General features: G+C 46.3%; 1 long non-coding RNA gene across 1 annotated transcript in view; it reads left to right on the top strand.

The window, feature by feature from the left end:
- Positions 1 to 4,862, top strand: part of LOC148185009 (uncharacterized) — a 35,674-nt gene extending 30,812 nt beyond the window's left edge. The window contains exon 3 of the long non-coding RNA XR_015774507.1: positions 4,504 to 4,862. This is a non-coding gene — a long non-coding RNA (uncharacterized LOC148185009). The remainder of the gene's footprint in view (positions 1 to 4,503) is intronic.
- The last annotated feature ends 12,160 nt before the right edge of the window (positions 4,863 to 17,022 follow it).

The raw sequence follows: 17,022 nt of genomic DNA, 5'->3' as shown, positions 1-17,022 counted from the left end.
AGTAACTGACCCTCTTGTTCTTTGTACCTCGTTGGTTTCTAGGCTTTTGGGTCATAGTGCTTTAGTCTGACCTGCTGTATAACAGAGATTCCTTGAATTAATTTCCACTCTGCAGTCAGCAGTTGTGAATGGAACCAAACATACATTTTTGGGGAAGCAAGAGAAGCAAGGTGGAAGTATCCCATCTTATTTTAAAAATTGCTTGTGCTGGATCCTTGGCCATGCCAATTGGAGGACTTTTTTCTCTCTTAATTACCTGCAGTGTTGAAAAATGTTGTCGTTTCTGGTTTGTTTTCTGTTGAGCTTCAACTTTCAACCTTTGGTCTCATTATGCCTTTGTCTGGCTGGCTGAGAGCACCCTTCTGACAGGTACCTACAGGCTGCAAAGTGCCTTTTAACTTTCTCTTTGATTGACTTCCTTGAGCTCCTTGCTACAAGCCTGAGTTTGTTCTTGTGGTTGTCCTCTGAACTCTCTCCAGTTTTTCCAGCAGTATTCTTCAAGTGTGGGTACAGGTATGAAACCTCACACTCCCATCAGCCGTGCCAGCCCAAGGCCTGAAGATAACAGGGCCTCTGCTGGTACGTGACATCCCTCGTCTGTGGAGCCAAGCACCACGGACCTGCCCTGCGAGCTCATGCTGGGCTAATTATCCTTTTACCTCAGCCAGTCCTGTAACTCTTGTATGTTTAAAAAGTTTCCACGCACTCATTTCTTTAATAAGCCAAGCGTCTCTTTAATCTTTGATGTGTTTTTTGGTTTTTTTTTTTTTTTTTTTTTCTTGGTTTGTATTGTGAAAGTAGTTTTAGTCCAACCTTCTTCCCTGTACCAGGCACACGTCAGAACTCCTAACAAAGCTGAGAGCTGCTAGGAATATGTTTTACAGAGCTGGGGGAACGAAGGTAGTTCACAAGAGGAAAATAACACTGAGATGTATCTCCAGTGCATGGTGGGACAGGACAGATGCATACCACTGGCTCCAAAGTCCTGTGGGCTTTTTTAACCTCTTCAGATCTTGGTGGATTTTTTTTTCCCATGAAGACTAACCATGAAGATGGTTAACCTGCAAGCCCTGTGCCAGTCAAACCTGCTGTTGCTGGCTATGGAGGGTGGCACCAAGCTGCTTGCCTGGGGGTTGTGGACTGGCTGCTGCCACCAGGGGTTTGGGTTTGAATTTCTAGATACTAGACACAGTTAACTGTATTTCCAACTGAGGTGTTTTTATTATTGGTTCGATGTTTCTTATGTACAATGATTCAGAGGAAGCAGAGGTGTTGATCTGATAGGGAACCTAGAAAGCTTTTCAGTAATAACATCCAGATGTTTCTTTAGCACATCTGCTTAAGCCACTGTTGAAGTCAATGCCTTCAGCAGTGCTGCTGGTGTGTTTTACTGCCTGCTGCTGTGTGTGATGCTAATTTATGAGTAATGCAGAAATGGAGGAGGGGGAAGTCTAGCAGCAGAAGCAAGGACAACCAGCTGCCAAGGAAGCGTGGGAAAGGAAGGCAATCCAGACTGTAACCCAAATTATTCTTGCTTTTGCCATTTGTGTAGGGTGTTTGGAAGTAGTCTTGCATGTAATTGTAAATACTGTGCCCCAGGTTTGCCTGGTTACAGGTCACTGTGTACCTGTGCTGTTGCAACTCAGCCATGTGGGCAAGACATTTGTCTGTCTGAGCGTTAACTTCAGCTGAGAGCAGGGCAAGCTCTCCTTGTGCCGTGAGTGATGTGTGAAAAGATACTCCTGCCTGTGCCCTCATTAGTGGGAAGTTGTTTCTCTCCCTGGTTGTATCTGTTTAGCACTTCAACATGGCCTTGCTAATCCCTGCACCAGGATTGTCAGCATGCAGTGTTCCTCCAGGGAGGGTCAGTTTTGGGACAGCTCAGCTGCCTCATTCCAGGGCTTTGGGCAGCCAGGATGCGACTGGGAGCTGTGCTTTTAATGTCGCTGTGTCAGAGTTGTGCCCTGCCCAAGGGAATGCTGCCAGCAGCCTGAGGATAACATTCCATAATTCCCAGTGCCCTGAGCTGTGCAGTGTGAGTGTGCAGGCTGCACACTCCAAGCCCTGGGTCACAGCCCTTCCAATGTGGACTCGGATCTGGTGAGCACTGCACCGCTCTGCTCTTCCTCCCTCTTCCTCAATGACTTCTGCTGGTGGCTGATTTTCAGGGTCACAGGGGGTGTGTCTTCAGAGCAGACCAGTTTGTGGTGCTCAATGCAAAGTACTGATGTGGATGCCTGGTCTTGAAAGGTGATGGCAGCCACAAGGTCTTTGAAGAAGAAAAGATTCTCATCTCCTCATAAGAAGGCTAGTGTGTCACCTCCCTCCAGGGATGGTGGGGTGACATTGGAGGTTATGCAGGTTAAAATGGGGGGAGAAGGTGGAAATGTGTGGTTGGGGTGTGGCAAAGCCCTTCTGTGTGGAGGAGATGTTGGTGTGGTAGGTGCCTGTGAGATGAATGGCCCAAAGGCGTAGATCTCATCCTATTCCTTTCTGTTCCTCTCTAATGAGTGACACAGCACCGTGAGCAGGCCAAGGATGGGCCATCAAGCGCTCCTGGATACGTGTCAGAGAGTGGCCCAGCTGGGTGATTCACAGGATGGAGGTGGACACTGTACAGCTCCAGAGGAGCCTGCAGCACCTTGGTTTGTGTGTGTGGTCCTTCAGAAAGTGAAGACCCTGAAACAGCACTGCAGGCCTTGAAGCAGGAGAGACTGCTTGGCTTGTAAATGTTTGCCATGTGAACACAGAAAGGAGCAAGAGATGGTCAGGGAGACACGTTTCTGGAGCTGTGAATGGCATTACCACCCTCATGGCTTGGGGCCCCTCTTGTTTCCAGTTGCCACCTTCTTACTGTACCTCCCATGCTCCCAGGGTGTGCCAGAGCCATTTGCTTCCACCACACCAGCTATGATCTTGTTTCTTCTGGCAATGAACCATGCTGCTTGGCTTCCCTAGCAAAGGTGTGTTTGAGCATTAGTAGCTTTGTACCTCCTGTGCCACATCCTGCACCCAAGGAAGAGGTTTCTTCAGCAGCACAGACCAGCTTCTCATAGAATGATACCACAGAAATGCCTGGGCTGGAAGAGGCTGTAGAGATCATCTATTCAAACCCCTCTACCATGGGCAGGAGACCCACTTCACTGTTTGTAACTAGGAACATTAAATCTGAGTAGCACCCAACTTCCATTGATATAAGAGAGCTCTTCTTTTATGAGGCTAAATTGCAAGTTATTCCCAGCTGCCTCCTAAACCTGAGTTAGTTTCTATGTCACTGGCCAGCCCTGGCAATCCTCAGCTGCTGGGTTGGAGTTAGTTTGCAGGTCCTCCCAAATGGGGTAGGGCTACTGGCCTCTTCTTCTGCAGCTCTTCCCACCCAAAGGAACCTTGTAGACATCTCTGTTGTGTTTATTTTCCATCTCTTTCAAATGTCCACTGAACATAGATGAAGGCTGCCTCTTTCTTTCTTTCTCAGGACCATTACATTGGGCTGCTTCTGTCTGGCCAGTGTAGGAGCTCCTGGACATCATGGAATTCTTTACTTTTGATAAAGTACCTAAATGCTGTGTTTCCATTTCTCTCTGCACACAAAAAAAGTCTGTTTTTTGATAAAAATTCGAATTTAATCTAGATATGATTTCTGGAGTTGTTCCTGCCTCCTCAGTGGAGCAGTGTGTTATACCCAGCAGGGCAATGTCTGCATTAGTATTAATCAACACACAGTGTAGTCATTTTGCTAATCTGTGAGAGTCTGTAGTTGAACACTTATATTGTCTTAGGGTAGAATTTACATGTAAAGCTAACTATATTGTATTGTGAATTAAAATCCACTTAATTTGATTAAAGTAGCTCAATGTTTTCTTTGTCTGCATTTGAGCAGACTGTTACTTTGTCACTAATCCGGTGCTGTGTTGCAGTTGAATGCACCCTCAGGAGACAGTCAGCTTCAGTAAATCCTCCTTTTCGGGAAAAGTATAGTAAAACTTTGGAGAGGGTTGGCTAATGACAGCACAACTAAACTTTCTGACTCTGTCTGCATTTTGGCTTGTATTTGAAAGGAGTCTTTGTTTTTAATGGAAATTAAAATACAAAATGTAAAAGTTTGTGACTCCAAAGGGAAATTTTCCAACTGTTGAAACAAAGTGTTTCAAGTCAAAATAAGTCTCAATTCAGCAACCTTCAAAATTTCAAGATTTTTATATTTCTTTTCACTTACTCAGAATGGTAGAAAAAACCCTCAAGATCTTTAAATCCCACAAGGATGATAGAACTGGATTTTTCAGCTTTCTTTGACATCTCTTATTCATCGCTGTTCAAGTAGTACCTTTCATTGGCTGAATCTTGAGGCAACAAGATGTTCTTTTGTCCGTACTGCAAAGTCAGGGTGTCCTTTGAAGTGTGAACCAGACATCACTCTCTTGATACTAATAGATATCATGTATAAAACCTGAAGGTTTGTCAATCTGTCCTGATCTAGATATTAAAACTGTGTTTTCTTTATAGGTGTTTGGATGATGAAACTTGATGAGCTCCAATTTGGCTTGGATTACAGTATTTCAGAAGACTTTCTGAACTTGCCAGGCAACCCTCCCCCTAGACTTTGGGGACAGAGGAGCTTAAATTTATATTTCCAGTGTCACACAAGGAGAAAGAATGGAGTTGGCTGCTTTGTCCAAGTAATGAAAATCAATGCTGTGTTGTTCTTGGAAGGAGTGCTCAAAAGGAAAGCCTGGCATTTAGATCTTGGTTTAGAGACAGATTTTGCCTAGGAAGACTGTGCCCAGGGGAAGATACAGGAAGAAGGAGAAGAGGTGATGCTGCATGCCAGCTTCGTGACCTCCAGAGTGGAACTGATGCTTTGTAACAAGGTAAAAAACAAAACAAACACAAAACATTTTCTTTCCTTCATACCTCACTGAAATATCCATCAGACAAGAAGTGAGATGTGTAATGAGTCCATGCATTGAGTAATTTCTCCTACTGCTCCCAGTCTCTGTACCCCTGGCCACTTCTTGTGTCCTGCATCACCCATGCCTTGAGCAGGCTTTGTGTAAAAATCATCGGTAAATCTCGACTGCCTTAGTTGTCCACATATCTAAGACTTAATTTTTCAAGCATCTCTGCACACACATGCACACATGCACAAAACATGTTGTTTCTGGAGGACGCTTGTGCCTTTACTTTATGCCTGAGGAGCTTGCTGCTCTGTTGTTGGCAGTGAGGATGAGAAGTCCCTCACACTGTTTGCACTGCACTCTTTGCAGCTCCAGAGCAGGACAGTGATGTGTTTTCCAAGCTGATGAGATACAGAGAGGACTGAAATGTATGGGCTTATCACATTGCTTTGTCCAAAGCCACAAGAGGAGAAAGGCAGAAAATAGAGCAAAATTACCCATTTTAAATTTTCTACCTTTGGAGAACTGAAAAACATTGGTTGTGGAAAAGAAAGTTGAAGCTTCATTTAGTTTAGCTTCTTTCCTGCTGCCAATGTTTTTCCTCATAAACAAGCATGGCTCTTCCCATGTTGGACCCTGGGCTCTGGAGTGCTGGAAGCATTCCTTGGAGGAGAAGGCTAACCAGGGGTGTCAGGCTTGGTCTGTTCTAGCGATACAGCTCCATGGGCACGGGGGACGTACGGCTTTCTTCTGCTGCACTTTGTGCACCCCGTGCACTCTGAAGGCTGTGTGGTGTGAGGGTGGAAAGGGTTCATCAGACACTTCCTCTGAGTTTGTGTGGTATGTGTGATGTTGCCGTGAAGGCCATGCCACTGCATGCATGGAGACCTATACTGGTCACGGCAATATTCCCTAATAAATTTGGCAATGGTGAAAAATGCTGAACTGAACTCCACTGAGGTCAAAATCCCCTCTCTTTTCTTCAGATCAGAGATTTCCTGGCTGTCCATCACCCTCATGTCTCAGCACTGAGCTGGAAGGACCATCACTTTGTATTAGAAATTTTTAACCTCTGTGACTCATTCAGTTGTTGGTTTAACTGCTGATTTTTCCAATGAGACTGCCAGTGACATGGGTAGATGTGGTGATGGGAAGATACCACTGTCTAGGAAGCAACAATGGTTTCACATCTATGAAGAGACTATCTATGACTAAGTGTGTAGCTGTTACATTTCTAAAGCAGATTTGAATCAGAGAGAGGAAGGACTCTTTCAAAGTCTGGGTTTCTTACCCAGTTCTTTGGAAGCACCAAACTGAAGTATTTGTTCATTAAGCCTAAGTTTCTGTTTCAGAGTGGATGTTTAGATGCTAATCTTGTGTTTGAAATTCCCCCATTTAAAGGTGAGGTGAGAAAATGTTTGATACACATTGAACAGCAGCCACACTGTTAAAGACGAAAGGGAGTAGAAGTGGCTGTACAGAGCGAGACCATCTAGTTTGATATCTCCTGTGGTGATAGCTAAGAGAGGAAAGAGTGTAAGAAAGAGTGCTTTAGGAATGAGCTTTCCTCAGCAGATCCTTGCAGAAGCCAGTGGTTAAATGTGCTAAGCGTTTCTTGGGAGTGTCCTTTATGGCCATTTGTCCCCATGGATCAGATGCTCCTGTTGTGCTCAGGTTACAGAGCTCATTAGTCTGAGCAACCCAAGCCATGCAGTCTCTGGCCCAGTATTGTGTTTATATGGATTAGCCAAGGTCACCTAAATCAGAGGTGCTAAATTGGATTTGGCCAGGGGACCTCACAGCACCTGGTGAACTGATGGTCCTGCTCTAATGACCAGGGGATTGGAATTCACCCTCAGTCCTGTGTAATTTGGTCATTTAACCCCTCCACTTCTTCCCCTGGGAAGCCTCTGCTGGCATGTCATAGAGAGCACCAGTCATATCTGTGGCTGTGAATTCCTGTGTAACAAGTAGGATTTAATGTCATGAACAGACCTTAGAAAATTCTGTGCAGCTTAGTCTTCAATTAGTTGTGTAGGACTGTTGTCTCCTTGGTGGCTTGATGCTTAAAGGAGAGAGATACAACCTCTTGTATCTCATAGGAGCCTCTTCCAGGTCTCCAAAGAAGAATAGAGTGTAATTTGGCACTTACTATTTCATTGCATCAGCTTTTCTGGGTCTGGGAGTGCTCTTAGCACAAGCAAATAAATTACCCATCTCATTTTGCTGCGTGCACTGCAGCCAGCCATATGTTTGAGGCTGATAGAGATTCTTATCTCATGGGCTAAAATTACTGAATGGAGGATGACATTTCTTATCAAGGGCTTTGCTGAATCAGAGAGTGGCCCTGGCACCCAGCTCTGAAACACCACTCCTCTTTGTCCAGCCTCCCAACCCAGCAATAAATGGATTTCTGCCTGTAGGTCAGAGGTGCTTGTGTCAAGGTTTTTTTGCAGATTGAAGCTCTGAGCATTGTCCGTGTGCCTGAGAGGATGTGGGATTGAGGAGAGGAAGCGAGACTGTTCATATGACTAAAACAGGGCATCTTAAAGCTGTGTGAATGCATCTTCACTTAGAAGTCCTCGTATGCACAGCTGATACTTCAGGCTTCACATCCAGGGACTCTTTTCTCCCACTGGACAAATGCTTTGCCTCCAGTTCTGTGCTGTGAAAAGCCATGCCCTCCTACTGACAGCAACAGCTTTTCTCCACACTTAGAGCTTGCATCTCCATCCTCCCACCACTTTAAGAACAGGTTATTTTCCCTCCTCTCTTTCCCTTTCTGTCTTTGGAGGTAACCTGGTAGCCGCTGATGAGTCAAGTGGGTGTCTGGATCTTTATCAGGTAGGAGAGAGACAGAGAAGCTTCTCCCACCAAGCCCAAGAACCCTTTTTTTTTGGCCTTGTTTTTGTGCCTCTTAGAGCAGAACTGACAGCATGGGGTGTTCAGCTTCTGCAATGCATCTGGGCAAAGCTCTTGATGGAGAATGGAGGAACTCTCCAGTGGACTTGCTGAACTCCCCTAATTGAGCACTGTCCACAAAGGCAAGTTTGTTCCATGGAATCTTCCTGGGCGGGAAGCAAGACTACCTACCCACCCAGCCACCCAAGCAAGGTCAAACTTCCCGTAAGAGGTTCCTAGGAAAGGCATCTCTGAATTAGCATGTTTTTTCCTCGCAGGAGGGTGTGTTCCACAGGACAGTACTCCTGTAGTGTTGTACTAAGGGCCAGGGTTATCGTCTCAGATCAAAATAAATCTGATAAAATGCCATCTTTGACGGAGAGAGACTTAATGTGCAACATCAATTTCTTCCGCTTAGTGGTTTCAAATGAGTTTTTTAGTTTATCTGTGATTGTGGCAAGGTACTTCACTTTAATTGCACGTATCTTCAAGCTGGCCTGTGGCAGCTGTGTAATGCAGAGCAGGAGGTCAAGTCTTGGGTGTCCAGCAGAAGCCATTCTTTAAGCAGTGTAAGAGTGGTAACTATGCCCAGCATGGTGAGGGCATCATGGCTGAAGGTTCCACTATTTGCACCCTTCCTGGCTCAATGCTGGCATGTTCTTGGAAGCATGGGACACATCTTCGAGCTATTCTGCCCAGGGAAGACCACTTTATTTCAGAGCCAAACCACCAGCACTCCTTTCTGCAAAGCTCCACAAGATGCCCAGAGATAGCAGCCCTCTGTGGTGTGGCAGTGGGCCAAGACTGTGCTCTGACTCCTTGGGGAGGCTTCTCTGCCATCTGCAGCAGCCATCAAGAAATGCTGAGGCTGATGAGTGCAGCATCCCCAGGGTGGCCCATCTCCAGGGTAGGGTGGCTGGCATCAGAGAGCAGGACAGTGCCACCTTTCTCGTGGTTGGCACCTCTGGGGATGTGCAGCCATCTTCTTCCTCTTGAAACAGCATCCACAGCTTGATTTTCAGGTTTTTCTATGTCCTTCCTCCTGCCTTCTGATGGTGCAGCCCAGCACCCGTCACAGCTTGCAGCATGGGGGTCTCAGGCACCTGCAGGTGCTGTCGCATGTGGGCTGGGTTCTCTTTCCTTCAGACCTTTTCACCATTTTCCCTCTGAATCATGCTGAGTCACCCTGACTTCAGTGGAGCAGCCTCAGGCCTGCCCATCAGCCTCTGGCTCTGCACCAGCAGTTGAGCAACCACTTTCCCAAGGTCATGCTGGGATGGAGGTCTCCAGGGCAGTGGGTGACCAGCTAGCCCTTGGGCTTTGCTCCCCAGCAGCGCCTGCATGCCATTGCACCACAGTCATGCCTTTCCCCATTACCTGGCTCCTGCTGAGGTGGCTGTTTATTGCCTGTTTGCCTTGGATGCAGTGCTCTCCTGTCCTGTGGGAATAGGTGGTTGCTTCAGTGGGGGATTGGGGAGGTTATGGGGAGGTGCTGAGTTAAAGGCTAGTGACCATCTGAGGTGACCAGCTGGTAACTCCCAGTTGTCAGCCTGGCCTGTCCAGCTGGGTGCCTGCTTTTAGTTCAGTTGCAGGATCATGTTTGATTTGTTATAAGAAAGAGCAGAGAGGGGTTTCCCTTCAGCTGCCGAGTGCGTGCACTGTCTGATCATTGTCTCAGGCACTGTGTCTGGCTGTGACTTCTGAATTGTCGCAGATAACCTCGGTGAGCTGGACTCTGGCCGCGTACCCACGGTGTGCACCTTGCATATCCACGGAGTTCACCCCAGGAGCCCATGGGGTGCACACTGTATGTGCACAGCATGTGCCCTATGCTCACACTGAGCATCCTGCACACCCACAACATGCAGCCCATGCCCCATGGCATGTGCCCCACACAGCCAGCACTCCCAGTTGCATGCACACTGCAACCTTGTCCAGATTATGTGCTGGGTGGCAATGCTTGAGGTGGTGAGAGCTCACATCTTTGCTTTCAGCTCCCAGACTGAGTTTGCAGTTGGAAAAACAAAAAAGAAAAATGTGTCATTTTATTTGTCGGCTGAGGTAATTTTTTTTCTAGAAGCTGCTGAGGCACAGTCAACCTGGAACTCACAGCGCTCTTACTAGAAACCATTATCTGGGTTAGACTGACACACAAAATGGGAAGGTTGAAGTGGCTCTAACACATGGCTGGAACATTGCTAGTGTTGGTCCTGCTCTGGTGCAGCCATGGGTGATGTAGTGTCAGAGGCCTGTGGAGCAGCTACAGCCCTCTTGTTGGGGCTGCAGTTGATGGTGACTGTCAGATGTCCCATGTGTAGCTTTGGGAGTATGGGAATGGGGACCAAACAGGCTGAACTTCCAAATATTCCCAAATCTGTTCATAATAGATGCTGCCTGCCAGGTATGAGTTGTGGAGTATAGAAGAGCCTCCAAAACTTCTGCTCCATGCTCAGGGCTTCCCAGTACCAGCAAAGGCTTGTGCAAGCAGAGCAGGACGAGCCAGGAGAAATTCATTAGACATGGGGGAAAAGCAGACTGGCTTGGTCTCTACCATTTTGAGCAAGCCAGAATACATCTTTTACAAGGGGAGTCTTCAGTAGAAGTACCTGGGAGCCTTTCCTTTCTGACTTTGGTGTCTTGAAATCAAAGCCTGTTTTCAGAGGTTCTGTGGGCAAGCTCTGTGTCCTGCACCTTGTGCTTGCTCAAGCAAACCCTCAGTTCCAGCTTTTCCCCATCCACTTTCTGTCCTCATGTCTTGTACTTGATTATCTTCCCATCTGATTTATTACAGTAACAAAGCATCTCATTTAGGTAGTTTCCATCTAGCTTTAATTAATATTCTACATGCCTTTTTATTCCAGTGATAAAAAGGGGATCCTCTTGATTGCTTTCGAGTATGGGAGTGTGCAGCCGGGTGCCCTTGACTTCAGCAGTATTTAAGAGCATGTGTAAGTGCTTTCCTGATCTGAACCAAAACTGCAGTAAATCTTGATGACTCTCAGCAGGAGTCTTTCATCTGCATGAAGCTCTGTAAGTGAAGGAAGTGTTGGCAACTCTTGGAGCCAACAGAAAGATCGTGTAAGTCCTGGCAAGGAGGTGAATTACTGTGGAGTTCAAAGCATGACACGCTCCTTTATGTACTCTATCTCAGTTGTCAGGAGGGAGTTGGCGCTTAAAATGTAGTGCTGGGGATGGGGGCTGAGTTATTTTGTGCTTGCTTTTGTGTTTTTGTGTTTTGGACTTTGCCAAGCATTCATGAGGATGCGTACTGCCCCATCCCACAAACTGCAACTGGCTGAGCATTGTGGGAGGAAGGATGAAGCTTCTCTGGAGTCCCTTTTCTACGTTGGTGCTGCAGGAGTGACTTTACAAAGCATTCGGTCCATAGCTCAGGAAATATTTTCCTGCTGATCACATCCCTAGCTAGCAAATGCTGACCTCCCACTCTGGGAGTGAAGGCAGGAAGAGCAAAGTTCTAGCAGGAAGTCCTCCTTTTTCAAAATTAGTCTGATTTTTATTTTTATTTTTTAAAGTACTTGATTGCTGGGTTATTCTTTGAGGTATCTTTAACTGGGCTTTGCAGGATATTTAATGTCTTTGGCAAACTTTCAAGAAGGAAGTGTCTTAGTGATGCTGTAAAACTCCAGAGGGCTGCAGAGGATGCAGGCAGGTGGTAATGCCAGAAGGAAGGGATTAGAGGTCAAAATAAATACAATTTATGCAAAGGCTTCATGAAGAAATTCAGTCTGATGAGGGCATGGAGCAGCAAAACACCTTCTTAAGGAGAGACAGAGCATCACTGCTTTGCTCGTGTGACACGGGGAAGGATCCAGCATTCTTCCCCAGGGGATGGGCTGGTGCATCTTTTCCATCTCTAATGTCTCTGCTTCCTCATATCTGATGTAAATAATTTATAAGGCTCGAAACGTGATCATGGGGCCGTCTGTGCAGGAGGATGATTAAAGCCTGGGGCCAGCAGTGTGCGGGAGACCTGGTACCTTGTGCAGTGCCTGTTCTCCATGGGCAGTATGCCAGGTGCACAAGTCCTGGATTAATGCCTGAACCCTACTAAAGTCATCCCACACAGTCCTTTTGTTCTTTCCATCCCTTTTTCCATGTCTCCTTCCCTCCCCCCTGACCCCCACCTTTATTTTCCTTTTTCTGGTCCTTTTTTTTTTGTTCCTCCTTTCTTTTTATTTTATGTTTTTTCCCCTCTTCTCTGCTGTTTGCCACTATTCTGTATATGAAAAGTCACCATCTCTTTTTTCCAGGTAGTAGATTTTGACTATAATTGAGCTGTAGGTATTCTGACCACATAAGAACTAAACAAAGGGGATGTCACTTCTGTACTGGTCTGGCTTCAACCTGGGGATGAAAAGTTATCTGTGGACAGCGAGTGGAAGTCTGTGAAAAGCTGTACTGGTAGTGGGCTGAGCCTAAGTAGCCAAATGTTAAACCCGTGAGGCAGTGTCTGGTGTGAATAGCTGCAGAGTAACTGCGGCACAGTTCCACTGGCAGCTCCCAGGACAGCTGCACAGGTCTTTCAAACTTTCTGGAATGCAGCACAATGTAGAGACAAATCTTGCAGATTGTGTTGCTCCCTCACTTGGCATACTTGCTCCTCACCTAGAGGTCCAAAGATTGAGGGAAGACAAATCAGAGTCCTTTAGCCATTTTGAAGCAGCAGCCAGAGGTGTTGATCAAATAGATAAATAAATAGAGCCCAGACTCCAGACATGGGCTCACTTCCAGGAGAGCTGCTTTTATCTGCTCTGGTGTCCTGATGGAGCAACTCTTTTTTGAGGTAAAACAGACAGTTTGGGTTGTTCAGCATGGAGAAGAGAAGGTTCTAGGAAGACCTTAAAGCACCTGCCAGTACCTAAAGGGGGCTACAAGAAAGCTGGAAAGGGACTTGTTACAAGGGCATATGATAGGACAAGGAGGAATGGCTTCAGACTGAAAGATGGCAGGTTTAGGTTGGACATTAGGACGCAACTTTTTGCTGTGAGGGTGGTGAGGCACTGGCAACAGGTTGCCCAGAGAAGTTTTTGATGCCCTGTGGCTGGAAGTGTTCAAGGCCAGGCTAGATGGTGCTTTCAGCAACCTGGTCTAGTGGAAGGTGTGGATGGCAGGGGGGGATTATTGAAACTAAATGATCTTTGAAGCTCCCTTCCTACCCAAACCACTTCGTGATTCTTGAAATCCTGCAAGTTGTGATCTCCTATTTCAATTGATCCATTAGCGTTAATTCAGAGGGAAGAAACATGACATTTTCAGTCCTTTCAGCAGCTGAGACATGCTCGTGCCAAGACACTGCTGGCAACTGCTGCAATACAGAGGTTTAGTAGAAAGGTGGAAGAATGGCTGAGCCCAGAACCTCAGTATAGCATTCCCTTCACCTACACAGGATCAAAGCACCATAAAATACCCTGGATAAATATTAGTGAACCTACAGAAATATTTTCTCAGAATATCACTCTTCTCTGATTCTCCAGGGAAACAGGTCAGCCTACCAAATGTGACAGGAGTCAACAATAATTACATTCATAAGGGGCATTTGCTGACTTAATCTCTTCATGGCTTTGTCTTGGCATCTCGTGCTCTGTTTGTGGAGAGCTCATTTAAATGGGCAGTTGTTTGTCCCTGTGCCTGGGTGGCTGGTCTTGTCACTCCTCCTTGTATCTCTCATGGAAGTGAATTGTAAATATATATATATTTTTAAACTCAGGGCTTTCATTACATCATATTCAGCAGCATGGTCTCCTTTTTGTACCATCTCAAATTTATCCTTCAAATAACATTTAATTTTTTAACATCATTTCAAAATGCTGCAATAATATTATTGCAGACACAAGTATTGTAGCTATTTATAAGAACAGGATGCTCTCAGTTTCCTGGGACTGTACAGTATTTTCAATTTCTGGCTTCTCTTCGAGAATTGTGTAAACCACTCTTTATTTTCAGCAAAGCATCTGTTTTAGCTTCGCGATTACTTTGTCCTTTAGACTGAAAGGGGCCTCAGAGCGTTTTAACCTCCTGCTTCCCCTGCCTTGTAATCCCCCCAGGGTTTGCCAGGCTCCTTCCCAACATGAATGGGGGGCCGGAGGGGGAGCAGGGAAAGGGGGGATTCACTTCCGATGAAGTCAGCGGGGCTCGGTCCCGGCAGGGGAGCTGGGAAGGTTCCCTCTCCCCTCTCCCCTCTCCCCTCTCCCCTCTCCCCTCTCCCCTCTCCCCTCCAGTGGCTCAGGACGCTGCCAGCGCCGGATTAGGCAGCGCAGCCCAGAGCTCGGAAGCCGGCCGTGACTTCACTCCCCCGCCACTGACCTCCTCATAGGAAGTTTTTCCCAACAGGAAGATGTATGAGGTTGTTAAATACTTCCCAATGTCTGGTTGAAGTTTCCCCTTTCCTAATTTAATTTCACTTTGCTTATGATTTAGGTGATTATTTAAGAAAAGAAAAAATCGCTTTTTTTGACAGTTTACGTATTTTTTTCAGTTTGAAACATCTTACTCTACTTCTAAGTAGATAAAAATCCTTTGGTCTGTCACAGCTGCAGTGGATACTGCCTTTAGAGAACATCTCCATCTCCACTAATTGCTTTATCCCAATGTAAAGAGATACTTTAAAAAAAATTAAGTCATGGGTTAGAAAAAAAAGAAGTGTGCTTGAAAAAGAAGGATGCAGCAGGCGTGTCTGTTCTTTTTTCCCATGTCATTCCTAAGTCATAACTTGGTGCCACTTTCTTTTCATGTTTCCATTGGTGGTTTGTGGAGCTCCACCTTGAATGGGTTCCCTGTGCACCCGTCAGCAGCACAGATCTTTGGTGTTGGGCAGTTCTTGTGTCTCCCAAGGCCCTGGGCTGCAGCAGGCCTGCAGCTGAGTTCCTGTGAGGAGCAAAATGCAGAAGAGTGGGTCATCCCTCCTTCTGCTGTGGAGCTCTGGGGGAGATAAAACACCTCACTCAAACCCAAGGAGGGTTATGGCATGGTAAAGCTGGAGCTTGACGCCCTGCTGAAGTTCCAGCACCTCAGCCTTGGGCTAGGTCTTTTCCCGGGGCTGCTGGAGCTCAGTGGGGAACTCAGGCTGTGTGGGGCCATGCTTGGCTCTTGAAGCATCTTTGACTTTCATTGAGCTTCTGCTCTTGAGGGTGGAAAAGGAATTTATGTCCTCTGGAAAACAAAACAGGCAGCAGAAGCCTTGAGAAGTTTGGTACCATAAGAGCACGGAGGAAGGAGACTGCTCCTCCTTCCTGTGTCTCTTCCTTCCCCTCTCCATCCTTCCTCTTCCTGCTTGGAACTCTGCCTCTGGGACTCAACCTCCACTTAAGGGGGTGCCACCACCCCTCCTGGTCAGGAAGTGAGTTGTGCAGCTGAGAGATGCTGGTTTTTGGAAGCCCTGTTAGATGTTTTTGTTTGCTCTTCTTGGAGATTAAGCATGGGAACAGTTGCAACCTGAGATGCCAGTAGCTGTCAGTTGCATCTGACACGTATTTCAATTTTTGTTATCTTCCTGCAGCTGTTTTCACAACACTCATATGAAAGGTCCACTTATCTCACTACTTCCATGGTAGAAAAGGCTAAAGAAAACATTCCTGTTTGTTTGTATTGAAATTGGTATGGTTTGTGGCTTTTATGTTTTCTTGCAGGTTTTTTTTTTTTATCATCTTGAACTCTTGAGCAGAAGGTAACAAAACACTCAAGGGCAGAGTCTTATCTCTTGTACATCAGTGCAAAGGTAGAACTGTCACTGACCATGGGATTGCATTGTCTCGTTTCAGAGGCATGCCCTCTGTTTTAAATAAATAGATGAATCCCTCTTCAAATGCACATTAATTTTCCACTCCCTTTTCTTACTCACTAAGGTATGTTGTTTTACAGTTATTAGGAGTCACTATAACACAGCAGTTGCATCATTATTAAAGACCTTTTGTTTTTATTCTTCATAGAAGCAGCTGTATCAGAGGGATGGATGTAGAGGGGTTAATCTGGCATCCTGGGGCAGTGCATTGATCCACACGAATACAGCTTTGCATGTATGGACACATGTGTTGCACACATCTTGCATCAGCACTGTGAAGTTTGGAAGCTGGAACCTGCATGGTGCCTGCAGGACTGGCCAGGTTTGGCACTGGAGCTTCCCTGGGACATGAGGGATTTCATGGTACACAAGCTCCTTGTGTCCTTTTCTTCTAGTGGCTGGTGTGGTGTCCTGAGGTTCAGGAGATGTTCTCCAGCACAGCAGTGATGTTTGTCCAGCCTGGAAGGGTAGCCAGGGTCTGGTTTGCTTTTGTTATTAGATCAACTGAGAGGCTGCAGAGTGGGGGAAGGAAGAGCTTGATTTCTCATGTGTGTGCTCTCAGGTTGAGACTGAGCTTGTCTTGTGGGGAGGCAGAGGGGTTTCTGATGTCATTACAGGTCTTTGTGTGTCTGGTCATTAGCTAGAAGCAAATCATAAGATTTTTAAATTGGCTAAAGTTTGTATGGAATAGGTGAGTCAGACACTTCCCCCCTTGCAATGGTCTTCCTGTCTGCAGAGCAGTGGCGGGTATCAAGGGCTTCACTTGCCACTCTGCCCCAGCAGCTCCAAGTCAACTGGAAACCGTTTCCAAAGGTTGCATTCCTTTGATCAGTGACTAGTGAACTCAGGTATTTAAGGTAAATGTTACAGCTTTCTGGGAACTGTCACCTGAGTGACACATAAATGGTGTGAAATTCTTGTCATGGAGCCAGGTCAGCTGACACAGGAATGTTTTCCACTTGTGTGGAGATACATGGGAGGACCTCCCAGTGCTCCTGGATGCTGAGGAATTCAGCCTCTCAGCCTTTCTGAGGTTTTCCTGCCTGCTTTGTAAACTGTGAAAACAAAACACACAGATGAAGAGAATTTCCCAAGATCATGTAGGATGCTGCTGTGCTCGAGATCAGAATCGTCATCTTCCGCGTCCCAGTTTTCACTCTATCTATTAATACACCACGCTATTTTTAGCCCTCTAAGTAGCCACGTTGTTTGTAATTAGCTTCACTAATAACTGCTCTTCCATACGCTGCAGGACCCACCAGCAGAGCAGCACGCTTTTCCGAGCCAAGCTAAATACAAGGGTGGCTAATAAAAGGCATCCGCATTTCCAGTTGGTTGCTGCTGAGCAGACACGTGTCCTTGTAGCTCTTGTGATCAGTCAGCTGCCTAAATGCAGCTCCTGTACTTGGGTTAGGGACAAGGTGTTAC

This window comes from Pseudopodoces humilis, chromosome 1, assembly GCF_049639895.1.
Source record: "Pseudopodoces humilis isolate 2021_Gansu_Grassland_sample_001 chromosome 1, ASM4963989v1, whole genome shotgun sequence".
In the NCBI taxonomy this organism is placed as follows: domain Eukaryota; kingdom Metazoa; phylum Chordata; class Aves; order Passeriformes; family Paridae; genus Pseudopodoces; species Pseudopodoces humilis.
Note: the sequence above shows the minus strand (reverse complement) of the source record. Positions and strands in the feature narration are given on the sequence as shown.